Below are 22,365 nucleotides of genomic sequence, written 5' to 3'. Positions count from 1 at the left end.
GTTCTATCCTGGGGACACAAGACTTAAAAGGCACTAATTTACCAAGGCAGGTCTTTTCAGGAATAGTTACAGGGGGGTTTGGAGTGGAGACCATAGCACAAATCTGACCTTTAAAGTCAGCATCAATAACTCCTGAGTGCACTAAGATTCCTTGATGGGCAACGTCAGGTTTTCCCACCAGCATTGCACTGGATCCCTGGGCTAAGGGTCCATATGCATCCAAGGGAACCTTATAAATACCGCTAGAGTCTAAGACAACTGTGGCTGCGGTATGGACGTCAAAACTGTCTGATCCCTGGGTGCCATCTCTCGGGTGGCTGGGTAGGCCTGTGCCTGTACCTGTGCCACTCTCTGGGGGAGCGACTGCATCGGAGAGCAATTCCCCCTCCTTGCACCCCGGCGGAAGTTTCCCGACAAAGGCCGACCATCAGCATGAGTCAGAGATCTACAATAGTCCGAGCAATGCCCTGGTCTGCCACACCTCTTGCACTGGGGGATCGGTGTGTTTTCTTTTTGGCTCAGCTTAGGCCGCTTCCGTTTTTCGCCTGTTTGGGTTGCTTTGGTTCACTATCAGATGTGCGAACAGGCTGCAGGAACGCAGCCAAAGCAGACCTTTTCTGGTTCCCGGATCCCACCTTAGCTCAGGCTTCGACCATGTCTGTTACCTTAGGGTCTCCTGGTAAGGCATCTATGATTTTTCTGCACTCTTCATTTGCGTTATCTCTCACTAACTGCCTTAACAACAACTGTCTTAACCTGTCAACCTGCTTCTCGAGAGAAGCAGCGACTTTCTCTACAAAGAAGAATGACTCTGATTTGCCTTGAACTATTTCAGTATATCGCTTTCTAGGTGCAGACAACTCTATGGTTTTCAACAGGGCAGCCATGCCGACCTGTTGAGCTTGCTGCAGGATGCTAGTGGGCAAAGTACCCTCTAGGCTGGGATCAGAGAAGGGACCAGTCCCCGTCAAAGCATCCATTCCTTCTGTCCGTCTAGGATCGGCAGCAGGGAGCTGCATATTCCCTAATGCAGCCTTGTCGGCCAGCTTTCTCCTGGTTTTCTCAAAAACCGTAAATTGTATAGGTTGAAATAGAATTTGACCTAAGTGTCTAATATCAAATGGAGCAAGCAAATCTGTATTTATCACCCTTATTATCTGCATAACCTCAGCAGAACCTAGTCCATGTTGTGCCACCTTGGATTGTAAATGCTGCACAACCTTCCAGGCAATTACCTCATGCTTATCATGCTGGCCTGAGTTTGGGAGAGCCTTAGATACTGGGAAAGCTTGAATCTACCCTTTCAGGGAGTCACTACCAGCCTGAACTTCTGGCATAGCCTGTGGATGCAGTGTAACAGCTTCCTGATTACTCCCAGGATCCTCAACTCTGCTTGGCATCCCCAGTTTTTCCAATAAATCCCAATCACCCACCTCCAGAGCCCGCATCTTAAGTGACTCCCAGAAACGGTTGTAGTGTCTCGGACGCACTGTCACAGTGCAGTCTGGGAAGATCCAGGGGCGAGACTGGAGCAGCCTTTTCTTTCGCCTCCTGGCTACAGCCGCTTTACGACCTGGGGCCAAAGCCTCCTCTGTCTCACTGCCTGACGATGAATCATCGGGTAAAGGCAACTTTGAGGTGCCATGAACGAATAAAGGTGGGCGGGGCGGGGAAGGGACTGACCAGAAGAGAAACTGGCAGCACAAGCTGCAGTCGGCTGCACTGTGGTTTGAACTGCAGCCTATTTTTGGGATGTGATCTCTGCCAGTTTCGACCGATCTGGCGCTGGAGCTGCTGCTGCTGTCTCTGGTGCTGCTTTCGCCCCCAGAGCCGCTGCCATCTCCTGTGCCGTGGCAGCACCTGGAGTCGCCGCCCACCTGGGCACGGCCGCCGCTTCCACCGCTTCTGTCGCTAGTCTTGGCTCCATTGGCGGCTGGAGTGCCGGCGCCGCCACTGCCGCCACGGGTTCCAGGTTTGGAGCTTCCGGCAGCGCCACTTCCATGTTTGCCATATCTCTTGCAGGTGGTGCGGAAGGCGCAGGCATGGAAGGCGCAGGCGCGGTGCGCCCTGCTTGGTGGGGCACCTCTGGCCGCTGTAACAGATGCCTTTGCAAGCTGAGCAGTTCCAATAGCTGCTGTGATATGTTCGGCAGCTCTGTCAACAAAGGCAGATGCTGTATTAGAAGGTCGATTGCTTGGTTCTGCTTTTCCACAGCACTGTCTGTCGCTACGGAGGGTGATGAGCCGCATCCGGGCATTCTCAGTGTGGCAGGTGCATGCGCAGCCGGGCTAGGAGCTGCCATGGGCATCCAAGATGCCAGACCACTGAACCGTGGCCCCGAAAAAGCGGTGGCCGCGGCTGAGCCGAACGGAAGGGCGGGCTGTCCGCCCCTCCGTCAGTTTCTCTGCCAGCGCAGGGTTCCTGGGGGGGCGCGGAGTCCTGCGACTGCGCAGGGTGACCCGGTACAGGCTCCAGGGCATGCCCCGCCTGTGGACCCGGGGTGGATTTTTTGGATCCACCACCACACGCCCCTGGAGCCAGGCTAGTGGGGGTCTCCTTCGGATATCTCTCCATCACTCGCCACTGAAACAGGCTAGCCAGCTCTGTTGCCACAATTATAGTCTATTAGCAAATTAAACAAACCCCGCCATGTGCGCAGTAATTCCAGCACTGGCGGATCCCCAGATGGAAACTCGCGCCAGAGCACACAGCTGACTTCTTGCCACAGCCTGAATTCCAGGGCGGTGTCTGCGTTCGGGGACATGCCATGCAGAGCAGCCCAGTCTATTAGCTCACAGAGGGAATTCTCATAAATGCAGGCATTCATTAAACTGAAAACACCTTTCCAGACTGATAGCACAGCGTCAGTTTTTAAGCCACTGTTCACCATTCTCTCAGTCCCGTCGGACATCCCGGTCTGGGGGAGGTGGGGAGGGAACAGCGTACCTCTAAAGAATTTCGGCTTGGTTTGCAGCGTGCAGGACACATCGGGGTTCACGAAATATTACTGTATCCCGCAGCCGTAGGGAGGTGTCATGGGTTAGCTAGCATAGTTTCGGAAGTGATGTTCTCGCAAATGGGTGCTTACAGCTTCCCCCATGACCTGACAGAACCTATCAGCTAGCCAGTTTGAATATGGACAATTCTTTAAGCCACTTAAAATTGCGACCGCCTCTGTGATACACACTTAAGAAAAGACAAACCCCCCCCACAGCTCTCTCTCGTTTCCAGTGCTGGGACAGGTGGCTGCGGGCCCCATGCGGGGGCCAGTGGGCCCTGCCCAGGCCCTGCTTGGGCCAGGCCGGGCCGGGCCACGGCCATCCTGGAGCCAATGGGCCCTGTTCCACCTGTGGAACCACCCCACAGCAGGGCTGTGGGCAGCCGGAGTGGCTCGGCTCTCCCCCCACCTCCACTTCAATAAGCCACATTCCAGCCGCAAGGCCGAGGTGAGATTAACCCTTTTAGTGCTGTGAAGAGCTGAAAACCTGAGGGAAGAGAAAGAGGAGATGCTTAAAGCTGAAATTCTGTTGTGAAGCTATGATATGTCAGAGTATCCCGTTGTAATCTCATGAAGATATGGGGGATGGAGTGTTCAGTTCAACTTGTAAGCAAAAGCACCTGTGCTGAGATAGGCAGATGCTGACGCAGCTGTAATTTCATGAGAAGTTTGGACAGGGAGAGATGGAAGCGATGAGGACTTTTGCTCCAAATGGGAAAGGAGAAAGCCTCAGTTCCTAGAGATGCTCCCAGAGATAGTCCTAAAGATGAAGATGAGGAAGACCCTTTGCTCCCAGGGAAGGAGAAGGGCCTCTGTTCTTAGAGATGAAATGCTCCCAGAGATGGGTGAAGAGAACTTTTGTTTCTGAACGGGTCAACCTTAAAATTGTACCCCAAAAACTTCAAGAGTGGACCCTCGAAAGCAGTTGTGGGAAAAGCTGCAAGTCGGGGGAAGGGACTCACATGTGAGCAGAGAGACCTCTTCCTAAATGGACTGAACAAGGTTATTATGGAAGTGGTAAACAGACTGAACATCTCAAGGGTTGTCTTTTTACATTGTCAGTGGGAGAAGGGAGGAAGGTGGGGGGAGGAGAAGAGTTCTGAAGGTGTGGTATAATTTTTTTTTTCCTTCTTTTAGGTCTGTTAATAAACTTCTTTATATTCTTTCAAGTTTGGTGCCTGCTTTGTGTTTCTCCTAATTCTTATCTCACAGAAGGTAAACAGTAATGAGTATCTTGGACCAAACCACTACACTAAATTGGTGTTTCTGCCCGGTTACAAACCCAACCCGCTACAGGAGGAGAGGAGAGATATCCAGCAGGCAGGAATTGTGCAGCAAGATTGATTTATTTAATTATTTTACAAACTCTTTTACAGACTTTTTTCTTCATAGTCTAATTGGACAAAGGATCAGCCACCCATTGGGGTGATTGGCTAAAATTCTAAAACATCCATTGTCAAAATATTTTTCTACTGTACCATAAACATGGATTTGCAAGGCTGCAGGTGTTCATAGTTTTTAGAACTCTGCTACTATCTTCCTGAGAGAGAAAAGTATCTCACGGGCTTAGAAAGAAGCAGGAAAATTTCTTGTTAACAGCATTTTTGTATCCACAGAATTGGACAGTTGCAAAAGCAGTAATACATAGAGTGAAGAGAAGCATACAACAGCTGGGACCAGACTGTAAGGATAATGTATGGTTTTGGGATATACCAACTTGAGTTGTCGCCTCTTTAATTACACCTGGGGTGGCGGCAGCAAAAGCATTAGGAGATTTAACTAAATTAGGGTCTTGGGCTGTGAAGCAGTTAAACATAACATCAGATATTATTACGCAATTGCTTATGGATGTAGATAGCGTAAGACATGCTGTATTACAAAACAGAGCTGCAATTGATTTTTTGCTTTTAGTGCAGGGACATGGGTGTGAGGAGCTTGAGGGAATGTGTTGTATGAACTTATCTGACCATTCAGTATCAATTCATAAGAAGCTGCAGGAGTTGAGTGACAACATGAAGAAGTTGACTGTAGGCAGTTCAGGCCTTGATGAGTGGCTAAAAGGCTGGGGCATAACCAGATGGTTATTAGATATTTGTAAGCAAGGCATTGTAATTGTAGGCTTTGTACTAATTATTTTATTAAATGTTCCTTATGTAATGAGAGGGGTGTCTGGCACGATTGACAAAGCTATGAAGAAGGTTTGGCTGGTTCAAGAAAAGAAAGGGGGAATTGTAGAGATGTATTTGGAGGAAAACAGTTACATCATGAACCAGCCATACGAGAGTATAGAGTAAGCACGTAGCCAAGTATCAAAGGTCACCGGGAGGAGAGGAAAAGAGGAAGAACATCGATTGCTTCACTAAGAAATGAGGAAGAAAGCCAAGAACAGCTGGATACGCGGGAAGTACACCAGAAACTAACTGGACCAATAGAAATATTGCTGAGTTGCATGATTGCCTCGTGCAAAAGGACTTGAACCAATCAGTAAGAGCGTGATTGTGTGAATAGACAGAAAAATTGTATATAAGGGATAGACAAAAGCAATAAAGTGGCTTCTGCTTGATTCATATTGAATCGTGTGGAGTCCATTGTTTTGTCTCCTCATCCCACAGGCAAAAGTCCTCCCCAAACTGCTGCAATGTGGGTCGTTCTCCCACAGGGTGCAGTCCTTCCAGGACAGGCGGCTCCAGTGTGGGCTTCTCTCTCCATGGGTCTCCCATGGGGTCACAGCCTCCTCTCAGGCATCCACCTGCTCTGGCATGGGGGTCCTCCACAGGCTGCAGGTAGATCTCTGCATCCCCATGGATCTCCATGAGCTGCAGGGGGACAGCCTGCCTCACCATGGTCTTCACCACGGGCTAAAGACACATCTCAGCTCCAGTGCCTGGAGCATCTCCTCCCCCTCCTTCTCTACTGACCTTGGTGTCTGCATAGTTGTTCTTCTCACATGTTCTCACTCCTGCTTTTCTCTGGCCGCAATTACAACTGCACAACTTTTTTTCTTTCTTCTTAAATATGTTATCACAGAGGCATTACCACCATTTCTAACTGGCCATGATGCCTTGGGCTTTAACTTTTATATTTTTCAAATCCTGTACTGCTTTGTGTGCAACTCTGAAGTTTCTTGTAGCCTGTAATTTCTGCTCTCTCATGCTACGTAGACATAACAAAGCCTCTCCAGGCTTGCCCTTCAAGGACACCCAGACCGTCCTAGGCCCAAAAAGTATAAACCAAAAGCCTCTAAAGGGGGGCAAGCTGAGGGGAATTACATAATTAAACTGAAGCTTTAATTGGAGAATTAACCCTGATATGCAAATGAACCAAACCTATAAAAGTGTGAAGAACTCATGACCTGTCATGCATCTTGGGGTCCATCTTGGCAATAGCCTCTGGCTCCCCAGGGGGTACCTTTGAAGGCCTTTCAAATAAATACCTACCTTTATTCCCTTACTCCTGTCTAGTTTCTGTTTGTAGGTGGTCTCTCAAGGCATCAGTTCTTTGGCACCACCAGAAGGGACAACAAGGCTTCCGAAAATCCTCTGGGACTCAGAAAGATCCAGCTCAGCTCCCCTCCTTCTGCCAGCACCCGGGGGGGGGGGGGGGCAGTTGCTACAGTCCAGGAGGCAGAGGAGCCCCAAGAGCCCAGAAAATTCTCCAGGTCCAGCACAGAGGCATGTGAGTAAATGAATAAAGGTGGTATTCTGTTAGCACCTGGGTTGGGTGTTAAGAGATCTCTTACAGTTTGTTTAGGGGCTCAAGAGAGTCCACAAGGGTCTCAACTCCAGTTGGAACACCTTTGTTTGCTAGATGCTTGTGAGAAGCTTGTCAGGGAACTCGTGATGAGTCCCAGGGGATTCCCTCTGTCAGTTTGTTCCTGCCTTGTGAAAGGTTTAGAATTGAAGCCACTGTCCATCGGTACATAGCCAGGTGGTGCTGTGGCTTGGGGTCTTGAAACATATTTCCAGCCACATTTGAAACCCCGGGGTTGTGAGTTCCAATCCTGCCTTCTCTAGTTTTCTTTCTTTGCTTAGTAGCGTGTTTTATAGATCGCTTTGCTTTATTTTTGTGAATTTTCTGTTTATAAGCATAAAACCATGGGCTGTAATATTTCTCATATGGAGAATGAAATACCGCAGAGCTGCCCTTTGAGGCATGTCCTAAAAAAATGGGGGAGGTTAACTGGTGGAGATAAAGCCCTTACAAAAGCAGAATTAATTTGGCTTTCCACAGTGATCTAGCCAGTTCATAGTTAGATAACCAGCAAAGGTGGCCCCAATTTGGAAGCCTAGATTGTTGGAGTCAAAGCTTCTCGGGACCCAGGCCCAGAGGAAAGCCAAAGTACAGGGGTTGAATTAAAACCTTTGGATAAGCTGAGATACATGAAGTCACACCAAAGTGAAATAGAAATATAGATTTTTAACTTTTAGTAGAAATATATGCTAAGTGCTTTAAACATTGAAAAGCTGCAGCAGAGAACTTAAACACAGTTTTTATTGCAGCAGTGTTATCTTTTCACAGAATTTCTTTACTTGAGACAAAATATAGCTAGAACTATACTGTTCACAGTTTTTAGATAGAGTGTTCACATAAACAGTAAGAGCTGATAGAAACTATATACGCAAATCTGTGTTGATGCCATGAAGATTTTTGCCTTTTCTTTTATACCCGTTATACCTTTTTACAACTTCTGTATTCCTAGTGCTTATTGCCTACATTCTTGGACTTGTTTGTCAAGCTGAGAGACTAAACATTTTAGAAGCTTCGTAGCTAGAGATCAGTGTGCCCCAGACCCCAAGGTCCTCTCCAGAACACATTCTGTAAACCAAGATAGAACCATCCAGGGGAAGGCTCCTTGGGGAGGGGGGCTCACTTGAGCCTCTCATTGGGGAATCTTTGATAGATATGCTAATTAGTAAAACCTATAATGTTATACCCAATGTTGGGGAGGGGGGAGAGACATAGATAGACTCGGCGGGGTGCATCTCGATGCATATGACCTGGACGTGTACACCTAAGGATCCTTAAAATAAACACCAAGGTAAAATCCCTTTTCCCCTTCTAACCGTGTATGACTCTTGATTTTAAGACCAGAAAAAGGCATCAGTGTGATACATATGTAACACTCGTGTAAGATTTACAACTGTTAGAATTAGACCAGGATAGGTTAAGAAAAGGAAAACTAGAATCACATGTTAATCTTATTGGTCAATTAACAAATATAATCCACACTTCTGTAAGAAAAAAAGAAGAACTAGAATTAGAAGAAGCTGTTTGCTTCTTGCTGTCTGCCTGCTGCTGCTGCTGTTGCTGCTTAGCCTTATGATGTAACCCCTTCGAACTCTGCCTTCAAGAAAGCTATGAGACTATGAAATAAAGAATTTAGCAGAACGGCAGCCTACTTTGCTCTCTCACCCTCGTCCCAAAAGGAAGGGTATCCCATCAAAAGCTCAACACTAGATGAAAAATTAATATCAAGTTTAATATCAAGCCTTCAAAAACACCACTGCTTCTTAGAAATCGAGTATGCAAGACTTTTTAGTTATAGCCCAGTTACAAGAATCAAAGAAGCATATACTGCTTTAAAAGAAAAAAGAGAAAAAGAATAAGAAGTCTATGTTGGACGTGACAAATGGGGAGGACGTGGAGATAGATCTAATAGCTCCTGCCTTGAGAATGGGTCCTCCCCCTCTTCTTTCTCAGCCGATGGGGGTATTGCAGATGGGGGGGGGGGGGGGGAGGAGGGGAGGAGAGACAGCTTTGGATGGGTCCCTGCCAGTGAAAAAGGAGAAGGTGGAGGCTGTGAGAAATGAGACAACTCTTAGTTAAAAAAAAAATTAAAATAATTTATTGAAAACAGAAAAATGGAAAAATTACAGAAATTAGAAAAATATAAAAATTTGGGATCCTATGGCTCAATAGATGGTATGCCCCCGGAGCACAGGGATTTTAGATCTTCTGGCTGAAACAGCTCTGCACCTCAGAGAAAAAGGACTTGCAGTGCTAGGCTGGCTTTTGGCTGGTCCAAAAGCAAAAAAATTACTAAAGGCTCCTTAAGAGGAGTAGGCTTTCCCAGCACTGACATCCACCACAGCTAGGCTGGAGAGAGAAAAGGGGCATGGCTCTGGCTGCCTCATTGTTTTATAGTGCCTTTGCTCCGCCCCAGTCCGCCCACAGCCCGCCCACAGCCCACCCCTTCGGTTTAAAGTGATTGGTGCTTTCCCTTTGACAGATCATCTCCATCCACCACTGGCTCATCGTTGTCAGAGGGGTGGTACTAGTTGAGATAAGGGTGCTACAATGCCTTCATTAAAATTCAGGTTGCAATAGAGCTTGCCTACAGGGTAATGGCTATGGGGCTAAAAATAGCTGCTGGCTGTTAGAACTGGGGTTTTTGAAATTTGCCTTGGAACCAAAGTACAAGTAAAAACACCTAAAAAAAGTATTAAAATACATCCAATACATCTTAAAACACTTGTAAAAGTATACAATAAACACAGGAAAGATAACTCTTATGGTGTACAAGTGGTTTGAAGTTTGAAAAGGGAGCATTAAGTTGGGAATTTTAACTGGGGAATTTTTAACTGGGAAGGGTGCAACTCTCTTAATAAACTACTTTGAACAATTGAAAACACTGATAATGGAACTTGATTTTTGTGCCTGGGCTGATGGGTTAATTTTAACATTCAGTTTAAAAATCTTTAACTCAAAATTAATTAATTAAAGCACTTAATATGCAAAGACCAAGCACAAATAGGGATTTCATGTATGACAGAGGCGGACTGGCTGCCCCTGCCCCCTCCTGCGGACCCGGGAGACCTCCCGGCAGCGACTCGGGCTGCGATTCTGGCCAATGTAGCAGGCCATCCCCTACAACCACTGCTGCTGCAGCCAAGCAGGGACCCAGCTCTGGCAGGGCCACATCTGAAGGAAGAGGGGGACTGGCTGTGGCAGCTCTGGGTGATGTTTGCATCTTCAGTGACTTCAGCCCAGAAGCCGCAGGCTGTCTCCCCTCTCCCCTCCGGTCCCTCCGGGGGGGGGGAGGGACTGAGGGGAGAGGACAGCCAGCATGTGTAGCCTACGGCACCACCCTTAGAGGTGGAGCTGGGAGGCAGGGCTTTCCACCGGGGGGGTGGGGAGGGAACCTCCCACAGGGGAGGCAACGCTGCGTGCCTGGATAGCGGTTCAGCGGATGACGTCAACAGACTGAGCCAAGTCCTTTCGGTAAAGGAAGCTGATGGTAGGAGTTACCGATTAGTGCAAAATTTAAAGGTAATTAGCAGAATTACAGAGGCCATACACCCAGTGGTAGCAAACCCTTATACACTTTTGACCACACTGACAGATGAATTTGGGTGGTTTACTGTTGTAGACCTGAAAGATGCCTTTTTCTGCATTCCTGTACATAAAAAGAGCCAAGAGCTTTTTGCTTCTGAGTTGGAAAATCCCGAAACAGAGAGGAAAAGTCAGCTTACTTAGACAGTCCTAACCCAGGGTTTCAAGAATAGCCCAACAATATTTGGAAAACAGCTAGCAAAAGGAATTAGAAGATTGGAGGAGACGAGCCAGGAAGGGTTATCCTTCAGTGTGTTGATGACATCTTGATTTCAGCTAAGACCAGAGATGACTGCATCCAATTCACTCTAAGCTTGTTAAACTTTTTGGGACAGAGTGGATACAGAGTTTCCAAAGACAAAGCACAGATCACCAAGGAATCAGTAGTTTACTTGGGACTTGAGATCTTCCGTGGACACCAACAGCTCAGCAAAGAATGGAAAGAAGCCATCTGCCAGCTTCCAGAGCCCCACTCTGTGAGAGAGATGCAAGCTTTTCTGGGAATGGTAGATTGGTGACATTTCTGGATAGCAAATTATGGGTTGTTGGTGAAATGCTTGTATGGAGCAATAAAAGCAGCTGAAAATGGCATTATAATTTGGACTGAAAGCACAAGGGCTGCATTTAAACAGCTGAAACACTTTAAGCTCCAGCACTGGGCTTACCAGACTTGACTAAGCCTTTTGAACTTTTTACACATGAAAGACTTAATGTGGCACTGGGCATATTAGCACAGCTATAGGAGAAAGTTTCACGAAGGATGTCTGGACTTCAGGTGGCTCTCTTGAAAGCTGTTTATTGCATAGGTGAAGTTACAGCATTTCAGGGAGTGGGTATCCAGAGCCAGCCCTACAGCTGCCAGCTCCAGCTGTAGGCATACCTGAAGCCGCTTTCTGTTCAAGTTACAAAGCATTTTATACTTTTCTTTGCAGAGTATCTTAACATATAACAACCAATAAGCACCATACACAATACCTTTACATTTGCCTATTGCCTATCATAACTACTACCATCACCATATTATAGTCATTATTATCCAATCACAAGAGTAAGTAAGTTACAATTTAAGCTTACAGTGGAAAATTCTCAGACCTCTCTTTTTCTTCCTACATCAACATTTCTTGTTTGCCTGCCATATCTCTCTTTTTGGTAAAGACATGTTTTCTATTTACTTATGCTCTTCTTGAGACTTATTTACTCCATGAAAAACATGTCTTTGTTTGTAGTCACATACCTTTGCCCTAATCATAAAAATCTCCTTCCAACTCATCTCCAACCTTTGCCTTCTCAGTTACTCAGTGGTCAGTGTTTCAGCAAAACATCTTTTACTCTATATCAAAACTTGCTTTCATTTCTATCTCATCCCCAGTTTCTACAGTCACAGATCTTTCTGCCAAGCCTAAATACCTGTGAAACTTCCCAACAAACTTTCATCCTCCCCAACACACAGTGCCTCGGATGCCAACAGAGGGCTGTGGCCTAGTTTTCCAAACAGCTAGACAATGTTAGCCAAGAGTGGCCTGGGTGTTTGAAAGCCGTGGCAACTACTGTTATCTTGATTCAAGAGGCCTGGAAACTCACCCTTGGACAACACATTGTAGTGTATGTGCCACATGCAGTAGCAGCAGTACTGGAACAGAAAGGAGGACGTTGGCTGTCCGGCAAGTGAATACTTAAATATCAGTCACTGCTGTTAGAACAGGATGATGTTACCCTGAAAACAACTTCTGTTGTTAACCCTGCCATGTTTCTGTCCTCTACCTTAACTGATGATGTGCCTCAGCATGACTACAGGCAATCGAGGAGGTCTATTCCAGCAGACCAGACCTGAAGGACGTGCCCCTAGGAAATCCAGACTGGGAGCTGTTTAGAGGTGGGAGCAGCTTCATGAGAAATGGTAAACTAATGACAGGTTATACAGTAACCACTGAGGACAAGGTGATCGAGGTGAAGGCCCTGCTAGCAGATGTGTCATCACAGAAAGCTGAACTGATTGCACTGACAAGGGCCTGTCTTGGGGTGACCTTATGACGTGTATCCCATATCGCTGCCTATGCCCAGAAATTAATTCTTGTGCCTTTCTATGCCTCTAAACTGAGCCTGAGAGGGGGAAGAAAAAAGTGAGCAAAACTTTTTCAAAGCAGTTTGCAGCTTGTTCAAGGTCACACACAGATAGCAATTGGTTTTCCCAGCTGCGGCAGGGGAGGGAGGAGGCATCCGGCTTGCTGCTCCCGGGACAGTTTTTGGGTCAGTGGTTCAGCTGCTTTTTCTCCGGAGAGACTGAGAGTTGAATTTTTCCTTCCCTGGAATTTTAGATTTTCCCCCTTTTCTACTGGACTGCTTGATTGCTTTAACATCAGAACACATCGGGAGGACTTTCCACCGGGCACAGAGGGCCTGGCCGTGGGCCAAGCCCCAGCTCCGAGGAGACCAAAGGGAGGACTCTAACACTTTCCCAGGTTTTTCCTCCACAGTGAAAGATTTTATTATTTAGCATTATTTTCCTTTTCCCATGTGTTTGTTAAATAAATAGTTTTATCTCCTTCACTTTCCTTCGAGGAAAATTTTTTTTTTTTCCCGAACCTGGTGGGGGAGGGGTGGTTGTGCCTTCCCTCAGAGGATATATATCTAAATTTGGCCAAACCAGAACAAATTTAGTGGCCCCCAATGTAGGGCTCGAAGGAAAGTGAAAAACCTGCGATAATTACATTTTGGTTTGAATTTACTTATTCTGTGTCCGGGTAAAATAGCCATCATGTTGGTTGAGCTCATAACGTTTCTCTGGCTTGATATATTCATGTATTTCTGGTCTGTAGGGTTGTTTAAGGTACTAGTGCCTTTCTGGTCCCTAGGCTTATTTGCCTATCCACTGATGCCTTTTCCTGGTCTTAAAATCAAGAGTCATACACGGTTAGAAGGGGAAAAGGGATTTTACCTTGGTGTTTACTTTAAGGATCCTTAGGTGCACACATCCAGGTCATATGCATCAAGATGCACCCCACTGAGTCTATCTCTGTGTCTCTCTGTTTCTCTCCCCAACATTGGGTATAACATTATAGGTTTTACTAATTAGCATATCTATCAAAGATTCCCCAATGAGAGGCTCAAGTGAGCCCCCCCCCACCCCCCCACAAGGAGCCTTCCCCTGGATGGTTCTATCTTGGTTTACAGAATGTGTTCTGGAGAGGACCTTGGTGTCTGGGGCACACTGATCTCTAGCTACGAAGCTTCTAAAATGTTTAGTCTCTTAGCTTGACAAACAAGTCCAAGAATGTAGGCAATAAGCACTAGGAATACAGAAGTTGTAAAAAGGTATAACAGGGGTATAAAAGTAAAGGCAAAAATCTTCATGGCATCATTTCCCCCCTTTTAGAGACTAACAAAACTCTATCTTGTCTAGACTTTACTCTACTCTACTTTACTCTACTCTATTTTTACCCGCAGAACCAGTTTACACAACTGTCTGCTCCCCAGGAAATTACACAGATAATAACTACAATTACAACTATTATGAATATTTCTTTTACCCAGGTCCAGTTTGGTAACCATGAGGTGAGGGTATCAAAAATATGATCAAATTTTAAAGTGTTATTTCTAGAAGCCACTTCATGCAGAATTTGAGTTCCCTTCCAAATTTTATCCAAATCTTTCTTAATTTTTCTATTAAAATGCTAATTAATGGCCAGTGACCCTTCCCATCTAGGGGCGGTAACTGAGTACAGATCTAGCAATTGCTCATATTAAGAATTTTGGACACATTTTGGACCACAGTCTTATGCAAATCATGGGGTGAACCCTGAACCATGGTTACCAGTTGGGCAAACAGCAAACATGTAAAAAACAGTCTAGACTGCATCTTTCTGATTTGTATCAGTCTCTGTCTTCTTGGTGATTTCGGGAGCAGAAGCTTTCTTCACCCTGGAGTAGTGAATCCACGGTCCCTTGCCAGCAACCTTGACCGCAGTAAAAGTGGTCAGCAAAATTTGGAATGGTCCCTTCCACTTGGCTTGAAAGGGGTCACTGCCCCACCACTTGATGTAGACCCAGTCTCCAGGCTGGAATGGATGAGCAGGTGTGTCCAATCCTATTGGTTTGGGTAACACGACGAATCTCTGGAGCTTCTGCAAAGTGGAACTCAGAGCCATAAAATATTTCTGCAAATCATTTTTACCTCTCATATGAATTTCCCCTGGGATATGTGGAACCTGGTATGGCCTGCCATATAATATTTCATAGGGACTGATGTTGTCCCTTCGCCTTGGCTGTATGCAGACCCTCAGCAAGGCTATAGGCAGGGCTTGAACCCATGTCATGGATGTCTCTTGACAAATCTTGCAAATCTGGGTTTTGAGGGTCCTGTTCATGCATTAAACTTTGCCACTTGCCTGGGGCCTGTATGGTGTGTGCAGGTCCCAGGTAAGTCCCAAAATCTTGCTAACTTCCCCAACCACCGTTGCAACAAAATGTGGTCCCCTATCTGATGACATTCCCAAAGGAACCCCAAATCTTGGTATTATATGATTGAGCAAAGCTTTCACTACTTCTTTTGCTGTGTTGGTGGGACAGGGGAAAGCCTCAGGCCATCCACTGAAGGTGTCAACCAGTACTAGTATATACCTTCATCCCTCTTTGCGTGGCATCTCAGCAAAATCTATTTGCCAATAATCTCCTGGGAGATCTCCTGTCTTTGTCACTCCTAACACAACTCACCTGCTTGCGTCAGGGTTGTTTTTACAGCAGGTTTCACACTTGCTTGTTACAGATTGCACAATATCAGTCATTCCTCTCCCTATCACTACTTTCCTCAAATGTTTTAAAAGATTTTCTGTTCCCCAATGGGTACTTTCATGCTCTCGTTGGGCTATTTCCCGAAGGATCAGGGGTGGAACTACGACTTGTCCTACCAGGGTAACAGCCCACCCACCTTCTTTGATTTCAGCCTTAGGGAACTTAATTAATTTGTGATCCCTCTGATCGTTTTTTGGGGTAAATGATGACAAATCTATCTCTTTTTGTGGTACCACTGCAAAAATGCCTTTTTCTGCAATCCCCCTGGTTGTTTCATCAGCAAAACGATTTCCCAGTTCAGGGGCTGTTTTCCCTTTTTGATGACCCTTGCAATGCATGATGGCCACTTCCGTAGGCTTCCAAATGCTCTGTAAAAGTGCAAGAATCTGTTTAGCATGCTTAACTTCATTACCTTGAGCAGTCAGCAGGCTACGTTCCTTCCAAATAGCTCCGTGGGCATGCACAACACTGAAGGCATATTTGGAATCAGTCCATATGTTCACCTCCTTCCCCTCACTCAGTTCTAGAGCTCTCGTTAGTGCAATGAGTTCAGCTTTCTGTGATGATACATCTGGAGGCAAGGCTTTTGCGTCAATGATTTTATCTGAGGTGGTTACAGCGTAACCGGTCATCCTCCTACCGTTTCTCATGAAGCTGCTCCCATCAGTGTACAATTCCCTGTCTGGATCCTTCAAAGGAACATCTTTCAGGTCTGGTCTGCTGGAATAAGTTTCCTCTATTGTCTGTAAACAATCATGCTCAGGCACACTGTTAAGTAACGTGGATGATAAAAACATTGCAGGTTTTACCACAGAAGTTGTCTTTAGAGTCTCCAAGGTGCTGTGCCAGTACCCCCAGAGCAACATTCAGTAGCTCATGTGTAAAGAGTTCAAAAGGTTTAGTCAAGTCCAGCAGCCCCAGAGCTGGGGCTGACATCAAGGAATCTTTCAGCTGTTTAAATGCAGCCCTGGCATTCTCTGTCCACATACTTGTCCCCTTTTCAGCTGCTTTAAGGACCTCATATAAAGGTCGCACCAGTATACCATAGTTTGATATCCACAGGCGACACCAACCTACCATTCCCAGGAAGGCGTGCATCTCCCTTATGGTATGGGGCTCTGGAAGTCGACAGATAGCTTCCTTCCATTCTCTGCTGAGTTGTCGATGTCCACGGAAAATTTCCAGGCCCAGGTATACTACTGTTCCCCTGGCAACCTGTGCCTTCTCTTTCGAGACCCGATACCAACTTTGGCCCAAAAAGTTCAACAGACTTACAGTGAGCTTCATGCAGTCATCTCGTGTTTTAGCTGCTATCAAGATGTCATCAACATACTGGAGAACCGCTCCTCCTGGTTCTTGTTTCCTCCAGTCCTCAAGCTCCTTTGCCCGCTCGTTTCCGAATGTGGTCGGGCTGTTTTTGAATCTTTGTGGTAAAATTGTCCAGGTGAGCTGTGTCTTCCTCCCTGTTTCAGGATGTCCTGGGTTGAGGTGTATTCTATTACCATCCTCATGAGCAGTGGAAATCAGGTGGGGCAGTGTTTCCTTGCCTCCTCCCCCCAGACTATCTTGCTGTTAATGGCCCATCATTGTCCTGCTGCATGACTCAGAGATAACTCCCTCCAGACTATCTTCTGTTAACGAGCTTAATCAACACTTGGCCTCACGAATAATTACCCTATTGTGAGATGCTCCACCCAGAGGGAGGAACCAAGCATCCCACCGTGGATATAATCTGGGACTCTGAGCACCAGAGACACTCTCTTTCCACTGGATTTCCAGAGGACAGGAGCCCCACAGCCACCACTGGACTTTCTGAGGAAGAGCAGACCCCTTCTACTACAGGATCACCACTTCAGAGCACTGCGACCACCACTCTTCCTAACAGGGACTCAGGTTGTATCTTGACTCTCAGTGTTTTCTTTTACTTTCTTTCCCTTTTCTTTAATTTCCATTAAATTGTTATTCTGACTTGGTGCCTCCCACTGGTTTGTTTTCAAACTAGCACAGAGGATTCTCCCACTCAAAAGCAAAGAGTTCTTGGCTATTCTTATGCACAGGAATACAGAAAAAGGCATCCTTGAGATCTAAAACAGTGAACCACCCTAATTCATTCGTTAGTGTTGTCAAAAGTGTATAAGGATTCACTACCACTGGGTGTATGTCCTCTGTTATCTTGTTGATTTCCCTCAAATCCTGTACCAACCTGTAGCTTTTACCATCAGCTTTCTTTACTGGCAAAATTAGTGTGTTGTACCTGGATTCACACTCCACTAACAACATAAATTTGAGAAACTTTTCAATCACAGGTACCAATCCCTTACGAGCTTCTAATTTCAGAGGATATTGTCTTTGCCTTACTGGTGTAGCCCCTGCTTTGAGTGTGATACTCAGAGGTTCAGCTTTTTTGGATCTGCCAGGAGAATCATTGGCCCACACTATTTGAATGACAGCCTCTTCAAATTCTTTGGGAATTCTTCCATGGCATTCCTGTACAAGTATAGCAGCTGCTTCGATAATTTTAGATTCTGGGATTATAACTTTCACTCCCCCTTCCTTTGAAAACTTAATTTCTGCTTCCAATTTTTCCAATAAATCTCTGCCTAACAATGGCAGTGGGGAATTTGGCATATACAGGAACTGGTGAGTGACCCAGTGTTTTCCCAATTTAAATTTTAAAGGTTGGAAAAAAGGCCTTGTTTCACTTTCCCCTGTAGCTCCGATCACATCCACAGTATCTTGACTCAGTGTACATTTTAAAGTATTTAACACAGAATATGTTGCCCCTTTATCAACCAGAAATTCAACATCATCATTCCCCAGCTTAGCTACAACCGAAGGCTCTGCTGGGGTAGTTACCTTCGGTCCCCGTCAGTCCGTATTTACAGTTAGTTCCGAAACTGGAGGCTTCTTTTCTGCTCGTGATGGACACTCATTTTTCCCGTGCCCCCATTTTTTGCAAATTGCGCATTGGTCCTCAGATAGGGGAAAAGGGGGATCCCTTTTTGATGTCTCAGATGACTTTTCCTTATCATACTTCTTCTTGTAGTGGGGTTTATGATGTTTATCTTTGTCTGCTAAGTCCCTGTTCTGGTATACCTTCCAGGCTACAGTCAACAATTTACTTATATCTGGTGGCCCATCTATCTTTTGCAGCTTTTTCTTTATGTCATTAGCAGATTGACCTATAAACAGGTAAGCCAGGTGGATCTGCTGCTCAGGTGAGTCAGGGTGTAAGGGTAGTGTATTTTTGTGCAGCCTCTTTAAGCCTATTTAGAAACTCTGCGGGGGTCTCATTTGGATTTTGTTTGATCTCATACAACCTAGCCCAATTCACTGCTTTAGGAACGGCACATTTTAACGCAACAACCTCCCATTTTTGGTATCGCTTCAGCTTTTCCATCTGTTCTGGGACATTAGGATCCCAGTTAGGGTTTGCTAGGAGATAGATATCCCTTGAAGACTCCCAGTTGCAATTTGAGTTTCTAAAGAAGATATAGCAGCTTTGTTGACCATTTCTCTCTCTGTTTTATCCAATAATTCATCTAGCATAACATTTAGATCACCCCAATCTGGGTTTTGAGCTTTTATGGACATTTCTACACCCATAGCTACTCTCTCTGGGTTGTCCCTGTACTTCCCAATTGAGTTTTTCCACTGCTGTAATTCTCCGAGAGGAAATGGTGCTTTTATATAAATAACTCCTTGATTTCCCACAGCCTGTCTCAGAGGTGCTTCTAATACAAGTTCTTCTCCCTCCCCCTTTATCTATTTTGGACCTTGTGTGTTTAGCGACGGGACTGACTTCTCTCATAGCTTCTCGGGCTATCCTGCCCCTTCTTCTACCACCCTCCCCGTGGGAACCATCTGTATCGGAATCATCCCATTCGCTTTTAATCGAAATTGGTTCATTGGTTTTAAAACTTGTTGCAGGCAAATGTTGATCAGGAACTGTCTCGCTCTTTGCGGCGGTGGAGGGGTAGGGAGGCAGGGGCTGCAAGCAGGTTCTCCCGTCCCTAGCTCTGCAAGAGCCGCCTGAGTCGGGGCCATCCCATCTGCCCTCAGCTTTAACACTGCCTGTGCTGCAGGGTGGGGAGAGCGAGCAGCTCCTCCTGTCTCTGGCTCGGAAACTTGCGGTTCTCTGTATTGGGGAATGCCGCCGCAATTGCCCGTGTCCATTTCTACCTTCACTTCTGTGTTCAGGGTACTCGGGGAAAGGCGGCCAGCCTGCCCCTTCCCCTCCCCCTTCCCCGTCTCTGCCTCTGGAAAGGTCAGGGGGCGGCGGCCAATCCACCCCTTCCCTGCCTCTGGAAAAGTCAGGGGGCGGTGGCCAATCCGCATCTCTCCTACCTCTGCGCCTGCCCTCTGCCCCTGATGAGGCTGGGGGTGGGGGGGCCCCGCGCCCCTCCTCCAGCTTGGAGCCGGCCGCCTGCTCCCTCCCCTGCCCCCGCTCGGACAGCGGCGGGGACAGTGGCGGCGGTGGTGGGCGAGCCACTGCTCCCCCATCCCCCGCCCCCACCTGTACGGGCTGCCCCGGCGGTGGAGTCGGTGGCGGCGGTGGTGGGCGAGCCACTGCTCCCCCATCCCCCGCCCCCACTTGTGTGGGCCACCTCGCCGGCGGAGGCGGGGGCAGAGCCACCGCTCCCCTACCCCCCCCGTGCGGGCTGCCCCGGCGGTTGAACCGGGGGGGGAGACACCCCCCCCCCGGTGCGCAAAGCTGGTGCTCCCATATCTGTATCTGTCATATCAATTTCTCTGTCTGTATTAGTATACGAGTCAGCTTGCTGCGGCTTTTTCTTTCCCTTTCTCCTCCTTAAAGTCATTTCCATATTACTTTTGTCTACTACATATGCTTCTTCCCTGTTCAAATACATAGTAAAAAGTTCTGCATATCTTAGTTCATCAAACTTACGTAATGATCTCAGTTTTACCATCAGGTCAGTAATGATGTTCCTTTCCAAACTCCCATAGTGAGGCCAATTTCCTTGACTTAATTTTAAAGTCGGCCAAACCCGTGTGGACAGTCTGATCAATTCTCGGGTGTCCAAAGTAGTTTTTCGCCCTGTCAGCCATCTCCAGTGTTTTATTATCAGCTCTAATTGAAAAGCGGAAAGGACTCCACTACTAGAATAAGTAGTAAAGTAGGTATGCTTTATTCCAGCGCTGGGACGCACGGGGGATCGCTCCTCCAAAATCATGCGTGCCGACAGCTGCATTCAGCTCGGTATTTATCGGGTTACAAGTTCCATATTCATTAAGTTTCCTAACAAACTCATACATATTCATCACCTAACCCCGCCCAGCTTTGCTTCGTATTATAATGAACTCAAAAGTCCTTTACATCCGCATAGCGCTTGCGCAGTGTTGTTTGGTGGTTGTGGTAGGGGTCTCCCGGGGGGTCTTGTGATGAAGTCAGGGGAGTCTTCCTCGTCCTGAACTTTTCACCTTTCTCTCCTGCGCATGCTCTTTTATACCTTTGGCCTGGGTTTAAGCTTTGGTACTGGTTTGAGCTAGTTTTGGGGAGGGCAGGATGTCTGTCTGAGGCTCCCGCTGGTCTTATCAGCAGTCTCTTATCTTTTTTCTTCCTGCTCTGGTATGCTGACCAAGCTAGATGCATTATTCCTGACAAATGAATTCTTCTGCTCCCCATCCCCCTGATTCAGTCCCCCCTTTTCTAAAGAGTTAGTAAATTCTTTTACTAATACTTAAATTCTTTTCCTAATGAATTTTTTGGTAGGCATCTCTTAATGTTTTTCCGTGTGCATTTGACAAAGTAGTTAGGACTGATAGCCTTTTTAGTACTCTATAGTTCCAAATAAGTAACGCGATAGACAGCGCGAGGCAGGTACTAACCAAGGTTAATAAGACAATTATGGGGTGACATAACATATTTAGGATACCAGTTGTGGTAGGTGACCACCCGAAAAGTGAGTCCCACCAGTTATGGCTTGCGTCTTGTTTTACTCTTTGCAAGATTCTGCTGATTTCTTGTGTGTCATAATGGACGGTGACTAAGGTCTTTTCCCCGTTTCTTTGGATTTCTCTCAAAATCTCCATGAGGTTCTGATGCTTTACTAATTGCTTTACTAATGTTAGGTCCATCCCAATAGGTGTGGGTAGCAATTTATGGTAAATGGTATAGTTAGATCTTATTAATTGATGAGATACGACTGGTGCTAAATACGAAAAGTCACACCCAACAATCTTGGCAAAATTACAAATACAAAAATTGGAGTGATTCCTGGCAGTTACATTTATAACATTGTCATCTATCATCATCGAAGTGCAGGTAGTTCTTAAGCACACACAGCCTTGACTAATATATACAAGTACAGTTTTTGGTGAAGTGTCTGGGTGGATCTCAAAGTGACATATGCCTTGTTCTGTATCAAGACATATGTCTCTGGTATCAAGTGTATTACTTTCACAGATAAATCCTTGTTGTTCCCGTGTAATGCAAGATTCTAAATTTACCGTTTACCATTTTTCTCCTACCATCCGAGCCCATACTCTATGTTCAGAGGGGTAGAAAACTGTCCCTTTATGGTTTAATCCCAATGCGACAATAGGATGAATTACATAAACTGTGGCATTCTGTATCGTAAGGACAAAGGCAGTAGCTATGTTAGTCATTGGGTCATAGGTGAAATTTACCAAGGTCCACCAGGATTGGAGCTTTCTTTCTAATTTAGTAGCATTGTTCCAAACAGCCTCTCGGATCTCAATAGGAAATACACCTTCATTACCTTCTCTTATGATTAAGGAAGCTGTGGACTGCATCCATAATTGAGCTTGTATGCAGCTAAGGGCTAATGAGACATTGTCCTGAGCTGTGCCAAGTGTGTTTAATATCAGTTCGTGGTCCAGGTTGCTGATTTTCTCAAGGTCTGGGAGTATTTTTGAGACTTGCCACTGGCTGTTTCCTAATGCTAATAGGGAAGACTGTAGGGGTTGTTTTAATTTGGTCAGGTCACTGGTCGCTGTGGCCAATTTATTCATCAGTATCTCTGAATCAATCCCATTTATAACTCCCAGTCCTGTTCCTAGTATGCCAGTCAGGTCTCTCTGCATCCTGCCCTTGAGGGGGGTTTGCTTTTGCAGCCAGGCTGTCCACCCTTCAAGGGATGTTTGAATTAAAGGGGAACAGGCTGGTTGGATTTCAGAAATGTTAATTTGCATTAGTAGTTCTACACGCTTAAGAGACCATTCTGGGTTAAACAGTAGTAATTGTTGGCATGTGTTCCTTACTA

General features: G+C 46.2%; 1 pseudogene; it reads right to left on the bottom strand.

The window, feature by feature from the left end:
• Positions 1 to 2,894: 2,894 nt before the first annotated feature.
• Positions 2,895 to 22,186, bottom strand: LOC138102801 (uncharacterized; annotated as a pseudogene).
• Positions 22,187 to 22,365: the final 179 nt, after the last annotated feature.

This window comes from Aphelocoma coerulescens (genome assembly GCF_041296385.1).
Source record: "Aphelocoma coerulescens isolate FSJ_1873_10779 chromosome W unlocalized genomic scaffold, UR_Acoe_1.0 ChrW_unloc_scaf_2, whole genome shotgun sequence".
Classification (NCBI taxonomy): Eukaryota; Metazoa; Chordata; class Aves; order Passeriformes; family Corvidae; genus Aphelocoma; species Aphelocoma coerulescens.
Note: the sequence above shows the minus strand (reverse complement) of the source record. Positions and strands in the feature narration are given on the sequence as shown.